The following is a 26,658-nucleotide window of genomic DNA, read 5'->3' on the forward strand; positions in this document are numbered from 1 at the left end:
TTTTTTTTCACGTTTTTTTACGTTTTTCTCCTTTTCGCCTCTTTTCTGGGCGTATTATTCTTCTTTTTCTTCTTTTTTTTCGTCTAATGCATACCCCATCAGTGCAGCAATGCTTATTCAATACCGCCAGCAGATGGAGACACTGGGGGATAATTTTCTAAGGATTTATACTGATTTTTCCTGTCTGAATTTGTCGCACAGAAAGTTGCAGGCCAAATATGTGTGACATTTCTGCGACTTTAGCTTCTAGAGCATTTTTACAACATTATACATAGGTGCTGAATACATAAAAAGCGACTGTTCAGCGACAGACAAGTCGCATCGGCTGAAAGTAGGCCAGAATGTCAGTCCATGTTGGAGCAGGTTTAGATACAGTCTAAAGTATAGATCTCAAAGTCTGTGCACAGAATTTAGCAAGGGCCTCGCACCTTCTGATGCATCAGGTAGGTGCACAATAGCATAGCCTAACCCTCTGTACTTTGGTCTATATTGATGCGGGACATAGACAGCCAGCTGATGACCAATCCATTAGTGCAATGGATGGCTGGAAGCATTTGTCTTTGCCTTTGCAATACCACAGAAGCAATGCATGGTCAATGTACAGCAATGACACACCTGTGTGAACAGCCAGGAGACCCCCCCCCCCCCCCCCATGTTATGTTACATAGTTACATAGTTAGTACGGTCGAAAAAAGACATATGTCCATCAAGTTCAACCAGGGAATTAAGGGGTAGGGGTGTGGCGCGATATTGGGGAAGGGATGAGATTTTATATTTCTTCATAAGCATTAATCTTATTTTGTCAATTAGGAACATTCAGCACCCACCCGCTATCAAGGCAGCTGCCTATCATGTCATGCCCTACCTGCACAGGTGTGCTGGCTACTCAAATGATCCAATTAAGGAGGCCATTTAGTCAGCAGCAGCAGAAGTCCTGTGCCTGGACGCTCCAACAGCGGCCAGACACAAGCAGAAGCAGAAGCAGCAGCAGCACCACCTTTTGTTTTTTGGCTGCAGCAGCAGCAAGGCCCACAGGGCTGGCTAGCTGGCTAGCCAGCAAGCAGGTAGCAATGAAAGTAGGAATCTTTCTTTTTAACCCTGTAAGGGGGTGGTGCACTGTACCCGAAGATACTGCCATATCGGGTCAATGCATAGGGCGACGGAAGCAAGCTTCGAAATCGGCCCCCGTTCTCAAAAATCCATTTAATATATGGTCCCCAGATAGGGGACGTATCAGATATTAAACTGATAAGAACAGATACTACACTTGATCTTAGCCAAAAGGCCGAGAAGCGATAACCGTGAAAGGGGCGGGCCCAACAAGGTGCCCTTCATGGGCACTATCACTGCTTGCTGTCAGGGAGGCTGCCAGACAATTTTCCATGCACACTCTGGGCTGGGGGGCAGTCAACCACCAGTACACACAGCAGAACCTAAACCCATACCATTATTGCTAAGCAGCAAGACAGGGGCCCATTGCACTCCCACGGGGCCTTTTTAAATGCAATCCATAACCCGGATTTGCCAGGAACCCTTCTTACTCCTCCTACTTGCATGTGACACTGGGCTTAGGATCTGCATAGGAAACACACACACAAGCACACACCTACCTTTGTTGCCTGCAGATGCCTCCTTGGCTGTCCCCAAACGGTATCAAACCAACACCCACGGGAAGCTGTAAGCATAGAGGACATGCCTGCACCCCATTGGACTTACCTGTGTGGGTTAAACCCGGGTTATTTGACAACCTATGGCGGTGATGGTTCTGCTCAGGCAGAGCAGTGCTGATGCTCCTCATAAAGCTGTCGCTGCTGTGAAGGTTCTAGGTGACATCACAAATCCCTATGGTTACATACACAACAAAGCTGGGTTGTTGTTGTTTACACTCTGCAAGGCCTGTGGAAGTGAGTGACATCATAGCACTGTAGTTCTGAGGGTTCTAGATGGATGCAACAATCTCCTGTTGCTTCTATGAAGGCCATAATAGACGACATCACCAAACAGCTCCATAGTCACATACACAGCAAAGGAGAGATGTTGTTTACACCTAGTGATGTCAGTGGTATTGAGTGACATCACAGCACAGTGCTAAGGCTCCTGGGCCTGGACACAGCAGCGGCTGCAATATCTCAACGGAGAATACGTTTATATATATGTGTGTGTGTGCGTATATATATATATATATATATATATATATATATATATATATATATATATATATATATTTCTCCGCCGAAATCACTTTTAAACCCATTTCCACCTTTTTTTCCCTTCTCTTCCTCTTACTTTTTTTTCACGTTTTTTTACGTTTTTCTCCTTTTCGCCTCTTTTCTGGGCGTATTATTCTTCTTTTTCTTCTTTTTTTTCATCTAATGCATACCCCATCAGTGCAGCAATGCTTATTCAATACCGCCAGCAGATGGAGACACTGGGGGATAATTTTCTAAGGATTTATACTGATTTTTCCTGTCTGAATTTGTCGCACAGAAAGTTGCAGGCCAAATATGTGTGACATTTCTGCGACTTTAGCTTCTAGAGCATTTTTACAACATTATACATAGGTGCTGAATACATAAAAAGCGACTGTTCAGCGACAGACAAGTCGCATCGGCTGAAAGTAGGCCAGAATGTCAGTCCATGTTGGAGCAGGTTTAGATACAGTCTAAAGTATAGATCTCAAAGTCTGTGCACAGAATTTAGCAAGGGCCTCGCACCTTCTGATGCATCAGGTAGGTGCACAATAGCATAGCCTAACCCTCTGTACTTTGGTCTATATTGATGCGGGACATAGACAGCCAGCTGATGACCAATCCATTAGTGCAATGGATGGCTGGAAGCATTTGTCTTTGCCTTTGCAATACCACAGAAGCAATGCATGGTCAATGTACAGCAATGACACACCTGTGTGAACAGCCAGGAGACCCCCCCCCCCCCCCCCATGTTATGTTACATAGTTACATAGTTAGTACGGTCGAAAAAAGACATATGTCCATCAAGTTCAACCAGGGAATTAAGGGGTAGGGGTGTGGCGCGATATTGGGGAAGGGATGAGATTTTATATTTCTTCATAAGCATTAATCTTATTTTGTCAATTAGGAACATTCAGCACCCACCCGCTATCAAGGCAGCTGCCTATCATGTCATGCCCTACCTGCACAGGTGTGCTGGCTACTCAAATGATCCAATTAAGGAGGCCATTTAGTCAGCAGCAGCAGAAGTCCTGTGCCTGGACGCTCCAACAGCGGCCAGACACAAGCAGAAGCAGAAGCAGCAGCAGCACCACCTTTTGTTTTTTGGCTGCAGCAGCAGCAAGGCCCACAGGGCTGGCTAGCTGGCTAGCCAGCAAGCAGGTAGCAATGAAAGTAGGAATCTTTCTTTTTAACCCTGTAAGGGGGTGGTGCACTGTACCCGAAGATACTGCCATATCGGGTCAATGCATAGGGCGACGGAAGCAAGCTTCGAAATCGGCCCCCGTTCTCAAAAATCCATTTAATATATGGTCCCCAGATAGGGGACGTATCAGATATTAAACTGATAAGAACAGATACTACACTTGATCTTAGCCAAAAGGCCGAGAAGCGATAACCGTGAAAGGGGCGGGCCCAACAAGGTGCCCTTCATGGGCACTATCACTGCTTGCTGTCAGGGAGGCTGCCAGACAATTTTCCATGCACACTCTGGGCTGGGGGGCAGTCAACCACCAGTACACACAGCAGAACCTAAACCCATACCATTATTGCTAAGCAGCAAGACAGGGGCCCATTGCACTCCCACGGGGCCTTTTTAAATGCAATCCATAACCCGGATTTGCCAGGAACCCTTCTTACTCCTCCTACTTGCATGTGACACTGGGCTTAGGATCTGCATAGGAAACACACACACAAGCACACACCTACCTTTGTTGCCTGCAGATGCCTCCTTGGCTGTCCCCAAACGGTATCAAACCAACACCCACGGGAAGCTGTAAGCATAGAGGACATGCCTGCACCCCATTGGACTTACCTGTGTGGGTTAAACCCGGGTTATTTGACAACCTATGGCGGTGATGGTTCTGCTCAGGCAGAGCAGTGCTGATGCTCCTCATAAAGCTGTCGCTGCTGTGAAGGTTCTAGGTGACATCACAAATCCCTATGGTTACATACACAACAAAGCTGGGTTGTTGTTGTTTACACTCTGCAAGGCCTGTGGAAGTGAGTGACATCATAGCACTGTAGTTCTGAGGGTTCTAGATGGATGCAACAATCTCCTGTTGCTTCTATGAAGGCCATAATAGACGACATCACCAAACAGCTCCATAGTCACATACACAGCAAAGGAGAGATGTTGTTTACACCTAGTGATGTCAGTGGTATTGAGTGACATCACAGCACAGTGCTAAGGCTCCTGGGCCTGGACACAGCAGCGGCTGCAATATCTCAACGGAGAATACGTTTATATATATGTGTGTGTGTGCGCGTATATATATATATATATATATATATATATATATATATATATATTTCTCCGCCGAAATCACTTTTAAACCCATTTCCACCTTTTTTTCCCTTCTCTTCCTCTTACTTTTTTTTCACGTTTTTTTACGTTTTTCTCCTTTTCGCCTCTTTTCTGGGCGTATTATTCTTCTTTTTCTTCTTTTTTTTCATCTAATGCATACCCCATCAGTGCAGCAATGCTTATTCAATACCGCCAGCAGATGGAGACACTGGGGGATAATTTTCTAAGGATTTATACTGATTTTTCCTGTCTGAATTTGTCGCACAGAAAGTTGCAGGCCAAATATGTGTGACATTTCTGCGACTTTAGCTTCTAGAGCATTTTTACAACATTATACATAGGTGCTGAATACATAAAAAGCGACTGTTCAGCGACAGACAAGTCGCATCGGCTGAAAGTAGGCCAGAATGTCAGTCCATGTTGGAGCAGGTTTAGATACAGTCTAAAGTATAGATCTCAAAGTCTGTGCACAGAATTTAGCAAGGGCCTCGCACCTTCTGATGCATCAGGTAGGTGCACAATAGCATAGCCTAACCCTCTGTACTTTGGTCTATATTGATGCGGGACATAGACAGCCAGCTGATGACCAATCCATTAGTGCAATGGATGGCTGGAAGCATTTGTCTTTGCCTTTGCAATACCACAGAAGCAATGCATGGTCAATGTACAGCAATGACACACCTGTGTGAACAGCCAGGAGACCCCCCCCCCCCCCATGTTATGTTACATAGTTACATAGTTAGTACGGTCGAAAAAAGACATATGTCCATCAAGTTCAACCAGGGAATTAAGGGGTAGGGGTGTGGCGCGATATTGGGGAAGGGATGAGATTTTATATTTCTTCATAAGCATTAATCTTATTTTGTCAATTAGGAACATTCAGCACCCACCCGCTATCAAGGCAGCTGCCTATCATGTCATGCCCTACCTGCACAGGTGTGCTGGCTACTCAAATGATCCAATTAAGGAGGCCATTTAGTCAGCAGCAGCAGAAGTCCTGTGCCTGGACGCTCCAACAGCGGCCAGACACAAGCAGAAGCAGAAGCAGCAGAAGCAGCAGCAGCACCACCTTTTGTTTTTTGGCTGCAGCAGCAGCAAGGCCCACAGGGCTGGCTAGCTGGCTAGCCAGCAAGCAGGTAGCAATGAAAGTAGGAATCTTTCTTTTTAACCCTGTAAGGGGGTGGTGCACTGTACCCGAAGATACTGCCATATCGGGTCAATGCATAGGGCGACGGAAGCAAGCTTCGAAATCGGCCCCCGTTCTCAAAAATCCATTTAATATATGGTCCCCAGATAGGGGACGTATCAGATATTAAACTGATAAGAACAGATACTACACTTGATCTTAGCCAAAAGGCCGAGAAGCGATAACCGTGAAAGGGGCGGGCCCAACAAGGTGCCCTTCATGGGCACTATCACTGCTTGCTGTCAGGGAGGCTGCCAGACAATTTTCCATGCACACTCTGGGCTGGGGGGCAGTCAACCACCAGTACACACAGCAGAACCTAAACCCATACCATTATTGCTAAGCAGCAAGACAGGGGCCCATTGCACTCCCACGGGGCCTTTTTAAATGCAATCCATAACCCGGATTTGCCAGGAACCCTTCTTACTCCTCCTACTTGCATGTGACACTGGGCTTAGGATCTGCATAGGAAACACACACACAAGCACACACCTACCTTTGTTGCCTGCAGATGCCTCCTTGGCTGTCCCCAAACGGTATCAAACCAACACCCACGGGAAGCTGTAAGCATAGAGGACATGCCTGCACCCCATTGGACTTACCTGTGTGGGTTAAACCCGGGTTATTTGACAACCTATGGCGGTGATGGTTCTGCTCAGGCAGAGCAGTGCTGATGCTCCTCATAAAGCTGTCGCTGCTGTGAAGGTTCTAGGTGACATCACAAATCCCTATGGTTACATACACAACAAAGCTGGGTTGTTGTTGTTTACACTCTGCAAGGCCTGTGGAAGTGAGTGACATCATAGCACTGTAGTTCTGAGGGTTCTAGATGGATGCAACAATCTCCTGTTGCTTCTATGAAGGCCATAATAGACGACATCACCAAACAGCTCCATAGTCACATACACAGCAAAGGAGAGATGTTGTTTACACCTAGTGATGTCAGTGGTATTGAGTGACATCACAGCACAGTGCTAAGGCTCCTGGGCCTGGACACAGCAGCGGCTGCAATATCTCAACGGAGAATACGTTTATATATATGTGTGTGTGTGCGCGTATATATATATATATATATATATATATATATATATATATTTCTCCGCCGAAATCACTTTTAAACCCATTTCCACCTTTTTTTCCCTTCTCTTCCTCTTACTTTTTTTTCACGTTTTTTTACGTTTTTCTCCTTTTCGCCTCTTTTCTGGGCGTATTATTCTTCTTTTTCTTCTTTTTTTTCGTCTAATGCATACCCCATCAGTGCAGCAATGCTTATTCAATACCGCCAGCAGATGGAGACACTGGGGGATAATTTTCTAAGGATTTATACTGATTTTTCCTGTCTGAATTTGTCGCACAGAAAGTTGCAGGCCAAATATGTGTGACATTTCTGCGACTTTAGCTTCTAGAGCATTTTTACAACATTATACATAGGTGCTGAATACATAAAAAGCGACTGTTCAGCGACAGACAAGTCGCATCGGCTGAAAGTAGGCCAGAATGTCAGTCCATGTTGGAGCAGGTTTAGATACAGTCTAAAGTATAGATCTCAAAGTCTGTGCACAGAATTTAGCAAGGGCCTCGCACCTTCTGATGCATCAGGTAGGTGCACAATAGCATAGCCTAACCCTCTGTACTTTGGTCTATATTGATGCGGGACATAGACAGCCAGCTGATGACCAATCCATTAGTGCAATGGATGGCTGGAAGCATTTGTCTTTGCCTTTGCAATACCACAGAAGCAATGCATGGTCAATGTACAGCAATGACACACCTGTGTGAACAGCCAGGAGACCCCCCCCCCCCCCCCCATGTTATGTTACATAGTTACATAGTTAGTACGGTCGAAAAAAGACATATGTCCATCAAGTTCAACCAGGGAATTAAGGGGTAGGGGTGTGGCGCGATATTGGGGAAGGGATGAGATTTTATATTTCTTCATAAGCATTAATCTTATTTTGTCAATTAGGAACATTCAGCACCCACCCGCTATCAAGGCAGCTGCCTATCATGTCATGCCCTACCTGCACAGGTGTGCTGGCTAACTCAAATGATCCAATTAAGGAGGCCATTTAGTCAGCAGCAGCAGAAGTCCTGTGCCTGGACGCTCCAACAGCGGCCAGACACAAGCAGAAGCAGAAGCAGCAGAAGCAGCAGCAGCACCACCTTTGTTTTTTGGCTGCAGCAAGCAGCAAGGCCCACAGGGCTGGCTAGCTGGCTAGCCAGCAAGCAGGTAGCAATGAAAGTAGGAATCTTTCTTTTTAACCTGTAAGGGGGTGGTGCACTGTACCCGAAGATACTGCCATATCGGGTCAATGCATAGGGCGACGGAAGCAAGCTTCGAAATCGGCCCCCGTTCTCAAAAATCCATTTAATATATGGTCCCCAGATAGGGGACGTATCAGATATTAAAACTGATAAGGAACAGATACTACACTTGATCTTAGCCAAAAGGCCCGAGAAGCGATAACCGTGAAAGGGGCGGGCCCAACAAGGTGCCCTTCATGGGCACTATCACTGCTTGCTGTCAGGGAGGCTGCCAGACAATTTTCCATGCACACTCTGGGCTGGGGGGCAGTCAACCACCAGTACACACAGCAGAACTAAACCCATACCATTATTGCTAAGCAGCAAGACAGGGGCCCATTGCACCTCCCACGGGGCCTTTTTAAATGCAATCCATAACCCGGATTTGCCAGGGAACCCTTCTTACTCCTCCTACTTGCATGTGACACTGGGCTTAGGATCTGCATAGGAAACACACACACAAGCACACACCTACCTTTGTTGCCTGCAGATGCCCTCCTTGGCTGTCCCCAAACGGTATCAAACCAACACCCACGGGAAGCTGTAAGCATAGAGGACATGCCTGCACCCCATTGGACTTACCTGTGCTGGGTTAAACCCGGGTTATTTGACAACCTATGGCGGTGATGGTTCTGCTCAGGCAGAGCAGTGCTGATGCTCCCTCATAAAGCTGTCGCTGCTGTGAAGGTTCTAGGTGACATCACAAATCCCTATGGTTACATACACAACAAAGCTGGGTTGTTGTTGTTTACACTCTGCAAGGCCTGTGGAAGTGAGTGACATCATAGCACTGTAGTTCTGAGGGTTCTAGATGGATGCAACAATCTCCTGTTGCTTCTATGAAGGCCATAATAGACGACATCACCAAACAGCTCCATAGTAACATACACAGCAAAGGAGAGATGTTGTTTTACACCTAGTGATTCAGTGGTATTGAGTGACATCACAGCACAGTGCTAAGGCTCCTGGGCCTGGACACAGCAGCGGCTGCAATATCTCAACGGAGAATACGTTTATATATATGTGTGTGTGTGCGCGTATATATATATATATATATATATATATATATATATATATATATATATATTTCTCCGCCGAAATCACTTTTAAACCCATTTCCACCTTTTTTTCCCTTCTCTTCCTCTTACTTTTTTTTCACGTTTTTTTACGTTTTTCTCCTTTTCGCCTCTTTTCTGGGCGTATTATTCTTCTTTTTCTTCTTTTTTTTTCGTCTAATGCATACCCCATCAGTGCAGCAATGCTTATTCAATACCGCCAGCAGATGGAGACACTGGGGGATAATTTTCTAAGGATTTATACTGATTTTTCCTGTCTGAATTTGTCGCACAGAAAGTTGCAGGCCAAATATGTGTGACATTTCTGCGACTTTAGCTTCTAGAGCATTTTTACAACATTATACATAGGTGCTGAATACATAAAAAGCGACTGTTCAGCGACAGACAAGTCGCATCGGCTGAAAGTAGGCCAGAATGTCAGTCCATGTTGGAGCAGGTTTAGATACAGTCTAAAGTATAGATCTCAAAGTCTGTGCACAGAATTTAGCAAGGGCCTCGCACCTTCTGATGCATCAGGTAGGTGCACAATAGCATAGCCTAACCCTCTGTACTTTGGTCTATATTGATGCGGGACATAGACAGCCAGCTGATGACCAATCCATTAGTGCAATGGATGGCTGGAAGCATTTGTCTTTGCCTTTGCAATACCACAGAAGCAATGCATGGTCAATGTACAGCAATGACACACCTGTGTGAACAGCCAGGAGACCCCCCCCCCCCCCCATGTTATGTTACATAGTTACATAGTTAGTACGGTCGAAAAAAGACATATGTCCATCAAGTTCAACCAGGGAATTAAGGGGTAGGGGTGTGGCGCGATATTGGGGAAGGGATGAGATTTTATATTTCTTCATAAGCATTAATCTTATTTTGTCAATTAGGAACATTCAGCACCCACCCGCTATCAAGGCAGCTGCCTATCATGTCATGCCCTACCTGCACAGGTGTGCTGGCTACTCAAATGATCCAATTAAGGAGGCCATTTAGTCAGCAGCAGCAGAAGTCCTGTGCCTGGACGCTCCAACAGCGGCCAGACACAAGCAGAAGCAGAAGCAGCAGAAGCAGCAGCAGCACCACCTTTTGTTTTTTGGCTGCAGCAGCAGCAAGGCCCACAGGGCTGGCTAGCTGGCTAGCCAGCAAGCAGGTAGCAATGAAAGTAGGAATCTTTCTTTTTAACCCTGTAAGGGGGTGGTGCACTGTACCCGAAGATACTGCCATATCGGGTCAATGCATAGGGCGACGGAAGCAAGCTTCGAAATCGGCCCCCGTTCTCAAAAATCCATTTAATATATGGTCCCCAGATAGGGGACGTATCAGATATTAAACTGATAAGAACAGATACTACACTTGATCTTAGCCAAAAGGCCGAGAAGCGATAACCGTGAAAGGGGCGGGCCCAACAAGGTGCCCTTCATGGGCACTATCACTGCTTGCTGTCAGGGAGGCTGCCAGACAATTTTCCATGCACACTCTGGGCTGGGGGGCAGTCAACCACCAGTACACACAGCAGAACCTAAACCCATACCATTATTGCTAAGCAGCAAGACAGGGGCCCATTGCACTCCCACGGGGCCTTTTTAAATGCAATCCATAACCCGGATTTGCCAGGAACCCTTCTTACTCCTCCTACTTGCATGTGACACTGGGCTTAGGATCTGCATAGGAAACACACACACAAGCACACACCTACCTTTGTTGCCTGCAGATGCCTCCTTGGCTGTCCCCAAACGGTATCAAACCAACACCCACGGGAAGCTGTAAGCATAGAGGACATGCCTGCACCCCATTGGACTTACCTGTGTGGGTTAAACCCGGGTTATTTGACAACCTATGGCGGTGATGGTTCTGCTCAGGCAGAGCAGTGCTGATGCTCCTCATAAAGCTGTCGCTGCTGTGAAGGTTCTAGGTGACATCACAAATCCCTATGGTTACATACACAACAAAGCTGGGTTGTTGTTGTTTACACTCTGCAAGGCCTGTGGAAGTGAGTGACATCATAGCACTGTAGTTCTGAGGGTTCTAGATGGATGCAACAATCTCCTGTTGCTTCTATGAAGGCCATAATAGACGACATCACCAAACAGCTCCATAGTCACATACACAGCAAAGGAGAGATGTTGTTTACACCTAGTGATGTCAGTGGTATTGAGTGACATCACAGCACAGTGCTAAGGCTCCTGGGCCTGGACACAGCAGCGGCTGCAATATCTCAACGGAGAATACGTTTATATATATGTGTGTGTGTGCGCGTATATATATATATATATATATATATATATATATATATATATATTTCTCCGCCGAAATCACTTTTAAACCCATTTCCACCTTTTTTTCCCTTCTCTTCCTCTTACTTTTTTTTCAAGTTTTTTTACGTTTTTCTCCTTTTCGCCTCTTTTCTGGGCGTATTATTCTTCTTTTTCTTCTTTTTTTTTCGTCTAATGCATACCCCATCAGTGCAGCAATGCTTATTCAATACCGCCAGCAGATGGAGACACTGGGGGATAATCTTCTAAGGATTTATACTGATTTTTCCTGTCTGAATTTGTCGCACAGAAAGTTGCAGGCCAAATATGTGTGACATTTCTGCGACTTTAGCTTCTAGAGCATTTTTACAACATTATACATAGGTGCTGAATACATAAAAAGCGACTGTTCAGCGACAGACAAGTCGCATCGGCTGAAAGTAGGCCAGAATGTCAGTCCATGTTGGAGCAGGTTTAGATACAGTCTAAAGTATAGATCTCAAAGTCTGTGCACAGAATTTAGCAAGGGCCTCGCACCTTCTGATGCATCAGGTAGGTGCACAATAGCATAGCCTAACCCTCTGTACTTTGGTCTATATTGATGCGGGACATAGACAGCCAGCTGATGACCAATCCATTAGTGCAATGGATGGCTGGAAGCATTTGTCTTTGCCTTTGCAATACCACAGAAGCAATGCATGGTCAATGTACAGCAATGACACACCTGTGTGAACAGCCAGGAGACCCCCCCCCCCCCCCCATGTTATGTTACATAGTTACATAGTTAGTACGGTCGAAAAAAGACATATGTCCATCAAGTTCAACCAGGGAATTAAGGGGTAGGGGTGTGGCGCGATATTGGGGAAGGGATGAGATTTTATATTTCTTCATAAGCATTAATCTTATTTTGTCAATTAGGAACATTCAGCACCCACCCGCTATCAAGGCAGCTGCCTATCATGTCATGCCCTACCTGCACAGGTGTGCTGGCTACTCAAATGATCCAATTAAGGAGGCCATTTAGTCAGCAGCAGCAGAAGTCCTGTGCCTGGACGCTCCAACAGCGGCCAGACACAAGCAGAAGCAGAAGCAGCAGAAGCAGCAGCAGCACCACCTTTTGTTTTTTGGCTGCAGCAGCAGCAAGGCCCACAGGGCTGGCTAGCTGGCTAGCCAGCAAGCAGGTAGCAATGAAAGTAGGAATCTTTCTTTTTAACCCTGTAAGGGGGTGGTGCACTGTACCCGAAGATACTGCCATATCGGGTCAATGCATAGGGCGACGGAAGCAAGCTTCGAAATCGGCCCCCGTTCTCAAAAATCCATTTAATATATGGTCCCCAGATAGGGGACGTATCAGATATTAAACTGATAAGAACAGATACTACACTTGATCTTAGCCAAAAGGCCGAGAAGCGATAACCGTGAAAGGGGCGGGCCCAACAAGGTGCCCTTCATGGGCACTATCACTGCTTGCTGTCAGGGAGGCTGCCAGACAATTTTCCATGCACACTCTGGGCTGGGGGGCAGTCAACCACCAGTACACACAGCAGAACCTAAACCCATACCATTATTGCTAAGCAGCAAGACAGGGGCCCATTGCACTCCCACGGGGCCTTTTTAAATGCAATCCATAACCCGGATTTGCCAGGAACCCTTCTTACTCCTCCTACTTGCATGTGACACTGGGCTTAGGATCTGCATAGGAAACACACACACAAGCACACACCTACCTTTGTTGCCTGCAGATGCCTCCTTGGCTGTCCCCAAACGGTATCAAACCAACACCCACGGGAAGCTGTAAGCATAGAGGACATGCCTGCACCCCATTGGACTTACCTGTGTGGGTTAAACCCGGGTTATTTGACAACCTATGGCGGTGATGGTTCTGCTCAGGCAGAGCAGTGCTGATGCTCCTCATAAAGCTGTCGCTGCTGTGAAGGTTCTAGGTGACATCACAAATCCCTATGGTTACATACACAACAAAGCTGGGTTGTTGTTGTTTACACTCTGCAAGGCCTGTGGAAGTGAGTGACATCATAGCACTGTAGTTCTGAGGGTTCTAGATGGATGCAACAATCTCCTGTTGCTTCTATGAAGGCCATAATAGACGACATCACCAAACAGCTCCATAGTCACATACACAGCAAAGGAGAGATGTTGTTTACACCTAGTGATGTCAGTGGTATTGAGTGACATCACAGCACAGTGCTAAGGCTCCTGGGCCTGGACACAGCAGCGGCTGCAATATCTCAACGGAGAATACGTTTATATATATGTGTGTGTGTGCGCGTATATATATATATATATATATATATATATATATATATATATATATATATATATTTCTCCGCCGAAATCACTTTTAAACCCATTTCCACCTTTTTTTCCCTTCTCTTCCTCTTACTTTTTTTTCACGTTTTTTTACGTTTTTCTCCTTTTCGCCTCTTTTCTGGGCGTATTATTCTTCTTTTTCTTCTTTTTTTTCGTCTAATGCATACCCCATCAGTGCAGCAATGCTTATTCAATACCGCCAGCAGATGGAGACACTGGGGGATAATTTTCTAAGGATTTATACTGATTTTTCCTGTCTGAATTTGTCGCACAGAAAGTTGCAGGCCAAATATGTGTGACATTTCTGCGACTTTAGCTTCTAGAGCATTTTTACAACATTATACATAGGTGCTGAATACATAAAAAGCGACTGTTCAGCGACAGACAAGTCGCATCGGCTGAAAGTAGGCCAGAATGTCAGTCCATGTTGGAGCAGGTTTAGATACAGTCTAAAGTATAGATCTCAAAGTCTGTGCACAGAATTTAGCAAGGGCCTCGCACCTTCTGATGCATCAGGTAGGTGCACAATAGCATAGCCTAACCCTCTGTACTTTGGTCTATATTGATGCGGGACATAGACAGCCAGCTGATGACCAATCCATTAGTGCAATGGATGGCTGGAAGCATTTGTCTTTGCCTTTGCAATACCACAGAAGCAATGCATGGTCAATGTACAGCAATGACACACCTGTGTGAACAGCCAGGAGACCCCCCCCCCCCCCATGTTATGTTACATAGTTACATAGTTAGTACGGTCGAAAAAAGACATATGTCCATCAAGTTCAACCAGGGAATTAAGGGGTAGGGGTGTGGCGCGATATTGGGGAAGGGATGAGATTTTATATTTCTTCATAAGCATTAATCTTATTTTGTCAATTAGGAACATTCAGCACCCACCCGCTATCAAGGCAGCTGCCTATCATGTCATGCCCTACCTGCACAGGTGTGCTGGCTACTCAAATGATCCAATTAAGGAGGCCATTTAGTCAGCAGCAGCAGAAGTCCTGTGCCTGGACGCTCCAACAGCGGCCAGACACAAGCAGAAGCAGAAGCAGCAGAAGCAGCAGCAGCACCACCTTTTGTTTTTTGGCTGCAGCAGCAGCAAGGCCCACAGGGCTGGCTAGCTGGCTAGCCAGCAAGCAGGTAGCAATGAAAGTAGGAATCTTTCTTTTTAACCCTGTAAGGGGGTGGTGCACTGTACCCGAAGATACTGCCATATCGGGTCAATGCATAGGGCGACGGAAGCAAGCTTCGAAATCGGCCCCCGTTCTCAAAAATCCATTTAATATATGGTCCCCAGATAGGGGACGTATCAGATATTAAACTGATAAGAACAGATACTACACTTGATCTTAGCCAAAAGGCCGAGAAGCGATAACCGTGAAAGGGGCGGGCCCAACAAGGTGCCCTTCATGGGCACTATCACTGCTTGCTGTCAGGGAGGCTGCCAGACAATTTTCCATGCACACTCTGGGCTGGGGGGCAGTCAACCACCAGTACACACAGCAGAACCTAAACCCATACCATTATTGCTAAGCAGCAAGACAGGGGCCCATTGCACTCCCACGGGGCCTTTTTAAATGCAATCCATAACCCGGATTTGCCAGGAACCCTTCTTACTCCTCCTACTTGCATGTGACACTGGGCTTAGGATCTGCATAGGAAACACACACACAAGCACACACCTACCTTTGTTGCCTGCAGATGCCTCCTTGGCTGTCCCCAAACGGTATCAAACCAACACCCACGGGAAGCTGTAAGCATAGAGGACATGCCTGCACCCCATTGGACTTACCTGTGTGGGTTAAACCCGGGTTATTTGACAACCTATGGCGGTGATGGTTCTGCTCAGGCAGAGCAGTGCTGATGCTCCTCATAAAGCTGTCGCTGCTGTGAAGGTTCTAGGTGACATCACAAATCCCTATGGTTACATACACAACAAAGCTGGGTTGTTGTTGTTTACACTCTGCAAGGCCTGTGGAAGTGAGTGACATCATAGCACTGTAGTTCTGAGGGTTCTAGATGGATGCAACAATCTCCTGTTGCTTCTATGAAGGCCATAATAGACGACATCACCAAACAGCTCCATAGTCACATACACAGCAAAGGAGAGATGTTGTTTACACCTAGTGATGTCAGTGGTATTGAGTGACATCACAGCACAGTGCTAAGGCTCCTGGGCCTGGACACAGCAGCGGCTGCAATATCTCAACGGAGAATACGTTTATATATATGTGTGTGTGTGCGCGTATATATATATATATATATATATATATATATATATATTTCTCCGCCGAAATCACTTTTAAACCCATTTCCACCTTTTTTTCCCTTCTCTTCCTCTTACTTTTTTTTCACGTTTTTTTACGTTTTTCTCCTTTTCGCCTCTTTTCTGGGCGTATTATTCTTCTTTTTCTTCTTTTTTTTCGTCTAATGCATACCCCATCAGTGCAGCAATGCTTATTCAATACCGCCAGCAGATGGAGACACTGGGGGATAATTTTCTAAGGATTTATACTGATTTTTCCTGTCTGAATTTGTCGCACAGAAAGTTGCAGGCCAAATATGTGTGACATTTCTGCGACTTTAGCTTCTAGAGCATTTTTACAACATTATACATAGGTGCTGAATACATAAAAAGCGACTGTTCAGCGACAGACAAGTCGCATCGGCTGAAAGTAGGCCAGAATGTCAGTCCATGTTGGAGCAGGTTTAGATACAGTCTAAAGTATAGATCTCAAAGTCTGTGCACAGAATTTAGCAAGGGCCTCGCACCTTCTGATGCATCAGGTAGGTGCACAATAGCATAGCCTAACCCTCTGTACTTTGGTCTATATTGATGCGGGACATAGTCAGCCAGCTGATGACCAATCCATTAGTGCAATGGATGGCTGGAAGCATTTGTCTTTGCCTTTGCAATACCACAGAAGCAATGCATGGTCAATGTACAGCAATGACACACCTGTGTGAACAGCCAGGAGACCCCCCCCATGTTATGTTACATAGTTACATAGTTAGTACGGTCGAAAAAAGACATATGTCCATCAAGTTCAACCAGGGAATTAAGGGGTAGGGGTGTGGCGCGATATTGGGGAAGGGATGAGATTTTATATTTCTTCATAAGCATTAATCTTATTTTGTCAATTAGGAACATTCAGCACCCACCCGCTATCAAGGCAGCTGCCTATCATGTCATGCCCTACCTGCACAGGTGTGCTGGCTACTCAAATGATCCAATTAAGGAGGCCATTTAGTCAGCAGCAGCAGAAGTCCTGTGCCTGGACGCTCCAACAGCGGCCAGACACAAGCAGAAGCAGAAGCAGCAGAAGCAGCAGCAGCACCACCTTTTGTTTTTTGGCTGCAGCAGCAGCAAGGCCCACAGGGCTGGCTAGCTGGCTAGCCAGCAAGCAGGTAGCAATGAAAGTAGGAATCTTTCTTTTTAACCCTGTAAGGGGGTGGTGCACTGTACCCGAAGATACTGCCATATCGGGTCAATGCATAGGGCGACGGAAGCAAGCTTCGAAATCGGCCCCCGTTCTCAAAAATCCATTTAATATATGGTCCCCAGATAGGGGACGTATCAGATATTAAACTGATAAGAACAGATTTTTGATTGAAAGAGCTTTATTTTCCGTTCAGTCATTACAAGTCGTACAATAAATTACAGTCACACAAAGCATGATAGTACAATACACAGCAAAGGTTCCCTAAGCTATACATCGCACACCATGCTACTCTAACATTCAGCTCAATCCTGCAATATAAAGGCACAAGAGATCAAACAAAAACCAAATAATACAATCTGTGATCGGGGTAGGGGTGTGGGCGACTATGTGGGGGTAGGGAGGGGGCGGATCACAGGGCTGTATCTTCAGGGAGACATGGGAGAAGGAGAGGGGTCTTCACTCCTCTTCTTCCTCATCAACGGCCGAGCTGTCCAAGATGGAATAGTCTCTAAGCAGGTTCTTGATGAACCTGCGGCAGTCCCGGACGGACATGTTTTCCCTGTTGATCACGAGGCGGTTCCTGGCAAGCCACACTGCGTCCTTAAAACAGTTCATAAGGCGCCAGGCCTCCTGGATGGCCTCCACGTCGTGGGTCCCAGGGAACAGGCCGTAAAGCACCGAATGGTACGATAGGCAGCTCCTGGGCACTGAGTCTCTGAGTTCCTGTTCTAGGGCGTCCAACAGACCCTGTGCAAAGGGGCACTGCCAAAACACGTGGAAAGATGTTTCCTCCACGTAGGGGCAACGGGGGCAGTACCGGGTCTTGCACAGGTTGCGGGCATGCATGAATGACCTGAGAGAGAGACCTCCCATGACGGCCATCCACGACAAGTCCTTGTGTCCATTGGTAAGCCGCTTTGAGGCCACATTGTTCCAAACTGTCTCTGCAGTGGCTGCGGGGAGTCCCGGAACCAGCTCGGTCGAGTCCTTAGCTCGGATGAGCTTGTGGATTGTCTTTGGCTTCCATAGGTCTGGTTTCAGTCCTTCCAGCTGGTGCTCCCTCACAAACCGGACAACATCCCCATAGAACCAGGGAGTGTTCCAGTTGTAAGGGATGGAGCTGTCCCACTTGTCCCAGCCCAGCTGTCTCCAGAGGGGCATGAGAAGCAAGCGAGACATGGACCTGCCCGCTGAGCCAGTCTTTTCTACAAGAGTCCGCTGCACCGTGACACATGCAAAGGAGGCCCTCAGCAGAGCGGGGATGTCGGGTATTCCCTTCCCACCCTTGCGGGGTTCCTTGTACATCACGGTCCTCTTGACTCTGTCCATTTTGCCCCAGACGAAGCCAAACACTGTCCGGGTGATGGCCTTGCAAACGGTGGTATGGGGAGGCCAGGCCTGTGCGGTATATTGGAGCACAGGCAAAACTTCACTCCGCAGGACAAGTGCCTTGCCTTCCATCGTGAGCTTTCTGAGCTTTTAAACTGATAAGAACAGATACTACACTTGATCTTAGCCAAAAGGCCGAGAAGCGATAACCGTGAAAGGGGCGGGCCCAACAAGGTGCCCTTCATGGGCACTATCACTGCTTGCTGTCAGGGAGGCTGCCAGACAATTTTCCATGCACACTCTGGGCTGGGGGGCAGTCAACCACCAGTACACACAGCAGAACCTAAACCCATACCATTATTGCTAAGCAGCAAGACAGGGGCCCATTGCACTCCCACGGGGCCTTTTTAAATGCAATCCATAACCCGGATTTGCCAGGAACCCTTCTTACTCCTCCTACTTGCATGTGACACTGGGCTTAGGATCTGCATAGGAAACACACACACAAGCACACACCTACCTTTGTTGCCTGCAGATGCCTCCTTGGCTGTCCCCAAACGGTATCAAACCAACACCCACGGGAAGCTGTAAGCATAGAGGACATGCCTGCACCCCATTGGACTTACCTGTGTGGGTTAAACCCGGGTTATTTGACAACCTATGGCGGTGATGGTTCTGCTCAGGCAGAGCAGTGCTGATGCTCCTCATAAAGCTGTCGCTGCTGTGAAGGTTCTAGGTGACATCACAAATCCCTATGGTTACATACACAACAAAGCTGGGTTGTTGTTGTTTACACTCTGCAAGGCCTGTGGAAGTGAGTGACATCATAGCACTGTAGTTCTGAGGGTTCTAGATGGATGCAACAATCTCCTGTTGCTTCTATGAAGGCCATAATAGACGACATCACCAAACAGCTCCATAGTCACATACACAGCAAAGGAGAGATGTTGTTTACACCTAGTGATGTCAGTGGTATTGAGTGACATCACAGCACAGTGCTAAGGCTCCTGGGCCTGGACACAGCAGCGGCTGCAATATCTCAACGGAGAATACGTTTATATATATGTGTGTGTGTGCGCGTATATATATATATATATATATATATATATATATATATATATATTTCTCCGCCGAAATCACTTTTAAACCCATTTCCACCTTTTTTTCCCTTCTCTTCCTCTTACTTTTTTTTCACGTTTTTTTACGTTTTTCTCCTTTTCGCCTCTTTTCTGGGCGTATTATTCTTCTTTTTCTTCATCTAATGCATACCCCATCAGTGCAGCAATGCTTATTCAATACCGCCAGCAGATGGAGACACTGGGGGATAATTTTCTAAGGATTTATACTGATTTTTCCTGTCTGAATTTGTCGCACAGAAAGTTGCAGGCCAAATATGTGTGACATTTCTGCGACTTTAGCTTCTAGAGCATTTTTACAACATTATACATAGGTGCTGAATACATAAAAAGCGACTGTTCAGCGACAGACAAGTCGCATCGGCTGAAAGTAGGCCAGAATGTCAGTCCATGTTGGAGCAGGTTTAGATACAGTCTAAAGTATAGATCTCAAAGTCTGTGCACAGAATTTAGCAAGGGCCTCGCACCTTCTGATGCATCAGGTAGGTGCACAATAGCATAGCCTAACCCTCTGTACTTTGGTCTATATTGATGCGGGACATAGACAGCCAGCTGATGACCAATCCATTAGTGCAATGGATGGCTGGAAGCATTTGTCTTTGCCTTTGCAATACCACAGAAGCAATGCATGGTCAATGTACAGCAATGACACACCTGTGTGAACAGCCAGGAGACCCCCCCCCCCCCCCATGTTATGTTACATAGTTACATAGTTAGTACGGTCGAAAAAAGACATATGTCCATCAAGTTCAACCAGGGAATTAAGGGGTAGGGGTGTGGCGCGATATTGGGGAAGGGATGAGATTTTATATTTCTTCATAAGCATTAATCTTATTTTGTCAATTAGGAACATTCAGCACCCACCCGCTATCAAGGCAGCTGCCTATCATGTCATGCCCTACCTGCACAGGTGTGCTGGCTACTCAAATGATCCAATTAAGGAGGCCATTTAGTCAGCAGCAGCAGAAGTCCTGTGCCTGGACGCTCCAACAGCGGCCAGACACAAGCAGAAGCAGAAGCAGCAGAAGCAGCAGCAGCACCACCTTTTGTTTTTTGGCTGCAGCAGCAGCAAGGCCCACAGGGCTGGCTAGCTGGCTAGCCAGCAAGCAGGTAGCAATGAAAGTAGGAATCTTTCTTTTTAACCCTGTAAGGGGGTGGTGCACTGTACCCGAAGATACTGCCATATCGGGTCAATGCATAGGGCGACGGAAGCAAGCTTCGAAATCGGCCCCCGTTCTCAAAAATCCATTTAATATATGGTCCCCAGATAGGGGACGTATCAGATATTAAACTGATAAGAACAGATACTACACTTGATCTTAGCCAAAAGGCCGAGAAGCGATAACCGTGAAAGGGGCGGGCCCAACAAGGTGCCCTTCATGGGCACTATCACTGCTTGCTGTCAGGGAGGCTGCCAGACAATTTTCCATGCACACTCTGGGCTGGGGGGCAGTCAACCACCAGTACACACAGCAGAACCTAAACCCATACCATTATTGCTAAGCAGCAAGACAGGGGCCCATTGCACTCCCACGGGGCCTTTTTAAATGCAATCCATAACCCGGATTTGCCAGGAACCCTTCTTACTCCTCCTACTTGCATGTGACACTGGGCTTAGGATCTGCATAGGAAACACACACACAAGCACACACCTACCTTTGTTGCCTGCAGATGCCTCCTTGGCTGTCCCCAAACGGTATCAAACCAACACCCACGGGAAGCTGTAAGCATAGAGGACATGCCTGCACCCCATTGGACTTACCTGTGTGGGTTAAACCCGGGTTATTTGACAACCTATGGCGGTGATGGTTCTGCTCAGGCAGAGCAGTGCTGATGCTCCTCATAAAGCTGTCGCTGCTGTGAAGGTTCTAGGTGACATCACAAATCCCTATGGTTACATACACAACAAAGCTGGGTTGTTGTTGTTTACACTCTGCAAGGCCTGTGGAAGTGAGTGACATCATAGCACTGTAGTTCTGAGGGTTCTAGATGGATGCAACAATCTCCTGTTGCTTCTATGAAGGCCATAATAGACGACATCACCAAACAGCTCCATAGTCACATACACAGCAAAGGAGAGATGTTGTTTACACCTAGTGATGTCAGTGGTATTGAGTGACATCACAGCACAGTGCTAAGGCTCCTGGGCCTGGACACAGCAGCGGCTGCAATATCTCAACGGAGAATACGTTTATATATATGTGTGTGTGTGCGCGTATATATATATATATATATATATATATATATATATATATTTCTCCGCCGAAATCACTTTTAAACCCATTTCCACCTTTTTTTCCCTTCTCTTCCTCTTACTTTTTTTTCACGTTTTTTTACGTTTTTCTCCTTTTCGCCTCTTTTCTGGGCGTATTATTCTTCTTTTTCTTCTTTTTTTTCGTCTAATGCATACCCCATCAGTGCAGCAATGCTTATTCAATACCGCCAGCAGATGGAGACACTGGGGGATAATTTTCTAAGGATTTATACTGATTTTTCCTGTCTGAATTTGTCGCACAGAAAGTTGCAGGCCAAATATGTGTGACATTTCTGCGACTTTAGCTTCTAGAGCATTTTTACAACATTATACATAGGTGCTGAATACATAAAAAGCGACTGTTCAGCGACAGACAAGTCGCATCGGCTGAAAGTAGGCCAGAATGTCAGTCCATGTTGGAGCAGGTTTAGATACAGTCTAAAGTATAGATCTCAAAGTCTGTGCACAGAATTTAGCAAGGGCCTCGCACCTTCTGATGCATCAGGTAGGTGCACAATAGCATAGCCTAACCCTCTGTACTTTGGTCTATATTGATGCGGGACATAGTCAGCCAGCTGATGACCAATCCATTAGTGCAATGGATGGCTGGAAGCATTTGTCTTTGCCTTTGCAATACCACAGAAGCAATGCATGGTCAATGTACAGCAATGACACACCTGTGTGAACAGCCAGGAGACACCCCCCCCCCCCCATGTTATGTTACATAGTTACATAGTTAGTACGGTCGAAAAAAGACATATGTCCATCAAGTTCAACCAGGGAATTAAGGGGTAGGGGTGTGGCGCGATATTGGGGAAGGGATGAGATTTTATATTTCTTCATAAGCATTAATCTTATTTTGTCAATTAGGAACATTCAGCACCCACCCGCTATCAAGGCAGCTGCCTATCATGTCATGCCCTACCTGCACAGGTGTGCTGGCTACTCAAATGATCCAATTAAGGAGGCCATTTAGTCAGCAGCAGCAGAAGTCCTGTGCCTGGACGCTCCAACAGCGGCCAGACACAAGCAGAAGCAGAAGCAGCAGAAGCAGCAGCAGCACCACCTTTTGTTTTTTGGCTGCAGCAGCAGCAAGGCCCACAGGGCTGGCTAGCTGGCTAGCCAGCAAGCAGGTAGCAATGAAAGTAGGAATCTTTCTTTTTAACCCTGTAAGGGGGTGGTGCACTGTACCCGAAGATACTGCCATATCGGGTCAATGCATAGGGCGACGGAAGCAAGCTTCGAAATCGGCCCCCGTTCTCAAAAATCCATTTAATATATGGTCCCCAGATAGGGGACGTATCAGATATTAAACTGATAAGAACAGATACTACACTTCATCTTAGCCAAAAGGCCGAGAAGCGATAACCGTGAAAGGGGCGGGCCCAACAAGGTGCCCTTCATGGGCACTATCACTGCTTGCTGTCAGGGAGGCTGCCAGACAATTTTCCATGCACACTCTGGGCTGGGGGGCAGTCAACCACCAGTACACACAGCAGAACCTAAACCCATACCATTATTGCTAAGCAGCAAGACAGGGGCCCATTGCACTCCCACGGGGCCTTTTTAAATGCAATCCATAACCCGGATTTGCCAGGAACCCTTCTTACTCCTCCTACTTGCATGTGACACTGGGCTTAGGATCTGCATAGGAAACACACACACAAGCACACACCTACCTTTGTTGCCTGCAGATGCCTCCTTGGCTGTCCCCAAACGGTATCAAACCAACACCCACGGGAAGCTGTAAGCATAGAGGACATGCCTGCACCCCATTGGACTTACCTGTGTGGGTTAAACCCGGGTTATTTGACAACCTATGGCGGTGATGGTTCTGCTCAGGCAGAGCAGTGCTGATGCTCCTCATAAAGCTGTCGCTGCTGTGAAGGTTCTAGGTGACATCACAAATCCCTATGGTTACATACACAACAAAGCTGGGTTGTTGTTGTTTACACTCTGCAAGGCCTGTGGAAGTGAGTGACATCATAGCACTGTAGTTCTGAGGGTTCTAGATGGATGCAACAATCTCCTGTTGCTTCTATGAAGGCCATAATAGACGACATCACCAAACAGCTCCATAGTCACATACACAGCAAAGGAGAGATGTTGTTTACACCTAGTGATGTCAGTGGTATTGAGTGACATCACAGCACAGTGCTAAGGCTCCTGGGCCTGGACACAGCAGCGGCTGCAATATCTCAACGGAGAATACGTTTATATATATGTGTGTGTGTGCGCGTATATATATATATATATATATATATATATATATATATATTTCTCCGCCGAAATCACTTTTAAACCCATTTCCACCTTTTTTTCCCTTCTCTTCCTCTTACTTTTTTTTCACGTTTTTTTACGTTTTTCTCCTTTTCGCCTCTTTTCTGGGCGTATTATTCTTCTTTTTCTTCTTTTTTTTCGTCTAATGCATACCCCATCAGTGCAGCAATGCTTATTCAATACCGCCAGCAGATGGAGACACTGGGGGATAATTTTCTAAGGATTTATACTGATTTTTCCTGTCTGAATTTGTCGCACAGAAAGTTGCAGGCCAAATATGTGTGACATTTCTGCGACTTTAGCTTCTAGAGCATTTTTACAACATTATACATAGGTGCTGAATACATAAAAAGCGACTGTTCAGTGACAGACAAGTCGCATCGGCTGAAAGTAGGCCAGAATGTCAGTCCATGTTGGAGCAGGTTTAGATACAGTCTAAAGTATAGATCTCAAAGTCTGTGCACAGAATTTAGCAAGGGCCTCGCACCTTCTGATGCATCAGGTAGGTGCACAATAGCATAGCCTAACCCTCTGTACTTTGGTCTATATTGATGCGGGACATAGACAGCCAGCTGATGACCAATCCATTAGTGCAATGGATGGCTGGAAGCATTTGTCTTTGCCTTTGCAATACCACAGAAGCAATGCATGGTCAATGTACAGCAATGACACACCTGTGTGAACAGCCAGGAGACCCCCCCCCCCCCCCCATGTTATGTTACATAGTTACATAGTTAGTACGGTCGAAAAAAGACATATGTCCATCAAGTTCAACCAGGGAATTAAGGGGTAGGGGTGTGGCGCGATATTGGGGAAGGGATGAGATTTTATATTTCTTCATAAGCATTAATCTTATTTTGTCAATTAGGAACATTCAGCACCCACCCGCTATCAAGGCAGCTGCCTATCATGTCATGCCCTACCTGCACAGGTGTGCTGGCTACTCAAATGATCCAATTAAGGAGGCCATTTAGTCAGCAGCAGCAGAAGTCCTGTGCCTGGACGCTCCAACAGCGGCCAGACACAAGCAGAAGCAGAAGCAGCAGAAGCAGCAGCAGCACCACCTTTTGTTTTTTGGCTGCAGCAGCAGCAAGGCCCACAGGGCTGGCTAGCTGGCTAGCCAGCAAGCAGGTAGCAATGAAAGTAGGAATCTTTCTTTTTAACCCTGTAAGGGGGTGGTGCACTGTACCCGAAGATACTGCCATATCGGGTCAATGCATAGGGCGACGGAAGCAAGCTTCGAAATCGGCCCCCGTTCTCAAAAATCCATTTAATATATGGTCCCCAGATAGGGGACGTATCAGATATTAAACTGATAAGAACAGATACTACACTTGATCTTAGCCAAAAGGCCGAGAAGCGATAACCGTGAAAGGGGCGGGCCCAACAAGGTGCCCTTCATGGGCACTATCACTGCTTGCTGTCAGGGAGGCTGCCAGACAATTTTCCATGCACACTCTGGGCTGGGGGGCAGTCAACCACCAGTACACACAGCAGAACCTAAACCCATACCATTATTGCTAAGCAGCAAGACAGGGGCCCATTGCACTCCCACGGGGCCTTTTTAAATGCAATCCATAACCCGGATTTGCCAGGAACCCTTCTTACTCCTCCTACTTGCATGTGACACTGGGCTTAGGATCTGCATAGGAAACACACACACAAGCACACACCTACCTTTGTTGCCTGCAGATGCCTCCTTGGCTGTCCCCAAACGGTATCAAACCAACACCCACGGGAAGCTGTAAGCATAGAGGACATGCCTGCACCCCATTGGACTTACCTGTGTGGGTTAAACCCGGGTTATTTGACAACCTATGGCGGTGATGGTTCTGCTCAGGCAGAGCAGTGCTGATGCTCCTCATAAAGCTGTCGCTGCTGTGAAGGTTCTAGGTGACATCACAAATCCCTATGGTTACATACACAACAAAGCTGGGTTGTTGTTGTTTACACTCTGCAAGGCCTGTGGAAGTGAGTGACATCATAGCACTGTAGTTCTGAGGGTTCTAGATGGATGCAACAATCTCCTGTTGCTTCTATGAAGGCCATAATAGACGACATCACCAAACAGCTCCATAGTCACATACACAGCAAAGGAGAGATGTTGTTTACACCTAGTGATGTCAGTGGTATTGAGTGACATCACAGCACAGTGCTAAGGCTCCTGGGCCTGGACACAGCAGCGGCTGCAATATCTCAACGGAGAATACGTTTATATATATGTGTGTGTGTGTGCGCGTATATATATATATATATATATATATATATATATATTTCTCCGCCGAAATCACTTTTAAACCCATTTCCACCTTTTTTTCCCTTCTCTTCCTCTTACTTTTTTTTCACGTTTTTTTACGTTTTTCTCCTTTTCGCCTCTTTTCTGGGCGTATTATTCTTCTTTTTCTTCTTTTTTTTCGTCTAATGCATACCCCATCAGTGCAGCAATGCTTATTCAATACCGCCAGCAGATGGAGACACTGGGGGATAATTTTCTAAGGATTTATACTGATTTTTCCTGTCTGAATTTGTCGCACAGAAAGTTGCAGGCCAAATATGTGTGACATTTCTGCGACTTTAGC

At 46.4% G+C, this 26,658-nt stretch overlaps 10 non-coding genes and 2 pseudogenes across 10 annotated transcripts; all 12 read right to left on the reverse strand.

Annotated features, from left to right (window-relative positions):
• Window positions 1–1,106: 1,106 nt before the first annotated feature.
• LOC130325544 (U2 spliceosomal RNA) lies at window positions 1,107–1,297 on the reverse strand. Its single transcript, XR_008870341.1, has one exon. It is a non-coding gene; the product is annotated as a U2 spliceosomal RNA (small nuclear RNA).
• Window positions 1,298–3,392: 2,095 nt separating this feature from the next.
• On the reverse strand, window positions 3,393–3,583 carry LOC130325545 (U2 spliceosomal RNA). The gene has a single exon (XR_008870342.1). It is a non-coding gene; the product is annotated as a U2 spliceosomal RNA (small nuclear RNA).
• Window positions 3,584–5,672: 2,089 nt separating this feature from the next.
• On the reverse strand, window positions 5,673–5,863 carry LOC130325546 (U2 spliceosomal RNA). The gene has a single exon (XR_008870343.1). It is a non-coding gene; the product is annotated as a U2 spliceosomal RNA (small nuclear RNA).
• A 2,088-nt stretch (window positions 5,864–7,951) lies between these two features.
• On the reverse strand, window positions 7,952–8,145 carry LOC130325489 (U2 spliceosomal RNA). Its single transcript, XR_008870306.1, has one exon. It is a non-coding gene; the product is annotated as a U2 spliceosomal RNA (small nuclear RNA).
• Window positions 8,146–10,246: 2,101 nt separating this feature from the next.
• LOC130325548 (U2 spliceosomal RNA) lies at window positions 10,247–10,437 on the reverse strand. The gene has a single exon (XR_008870344.1). It is a non-coding gene; the product is annotated as a U2 spliceosomal RNA (small nuclear RNA).
• Window positions 10,438–12,529: 2,092 nt separating this feature from the next.
• LOC130325549 (U2 spliceosomal RNA) lies at window positions 12,530–12,720 on the reverse strand. Its single transcript, XR_008870345.1, has one exon. It is a non-coding gene; the product is annotated as a U2 spliceosomal RNA (small nuclear RNA).
• Window positions 12,721–14,819: 2,099 nt separating this feature from the next.
• Window positions 14,820–15,010, reverse strand: LOC130325550 (U2 spliceosomal RNA). The gene has a single exon (XR_008870346.1). It is a non-coding gene; the product is annotated as a U2 spliceosomal RNA (small nuclear RNA).
• Window positions 15,011–17,087: 2,077 nt separating this feature from the next.
• Window positions 17,088–17,260, reverse strand: LOC130325493 (U2 spliceosomal RNA; annotated as a pseudogene).
• A 1,178-nt stretch (window positions 17,261–18,438) lies between these two features.
• Window positions 18,439–18,616, reverse strand: LOC130325517 (U2 spliceosomal RNA; annotated as a pseudogene).
• A 2,081-nt stretch (window positions 18,617–20,697) lies between these two features.
• LOC130325551 (U2 spliceosomal RNA) lies at window positions 20,698–20,888 on the reverse strand. Its single transcript, XR_008870347.1, has one exon. It is a non-coding gene; the product is annotated as a U2 spliceosomal RNA (small nuclear RNA).
• A 2,086-nt stretch (window positions 20,889–22,974) lies between these two features.
• On the reverse strand, window positions 22,975–23,165 carry LOC130325484 (U2 spliceosomal RNA). Its single transcript, XR_008870301.1, has one exon. It is a non-coding gene; the product is annotated as a U2 spliceosomal RNA (small nuclear RNA).
• A 2,087-nt stretch (window positions 23,166–25,252) lies between these two features.
• LOC130325552 (U2 spliceosomal RNA) lies at window positions 25,253–25,443 on the reverse strand. Its single transcript, XR_008870348.1, has one exon. It is a non-coding gene; the product is annotated as a U2 spliceosomal RNA (small nuclear RNA).
• Window positions 25,444–26,658: the final 1,215 nt, after the last annotated feature.

Source organism: Hyla sarda, unplaced genomic scaffold (genome assembly GCF_029499605.1).
Source record: "Hyla sarda isolate aHylSar1 unplaced genomic scaffold, aHylSar1.hap1 scaffold_272, whole genome shotgun sequence".
NCBI lineage: Eukaryota > Metazoa > Chordata > Amphibia > Anura > Hylidae > Hyla > Hyla sarda.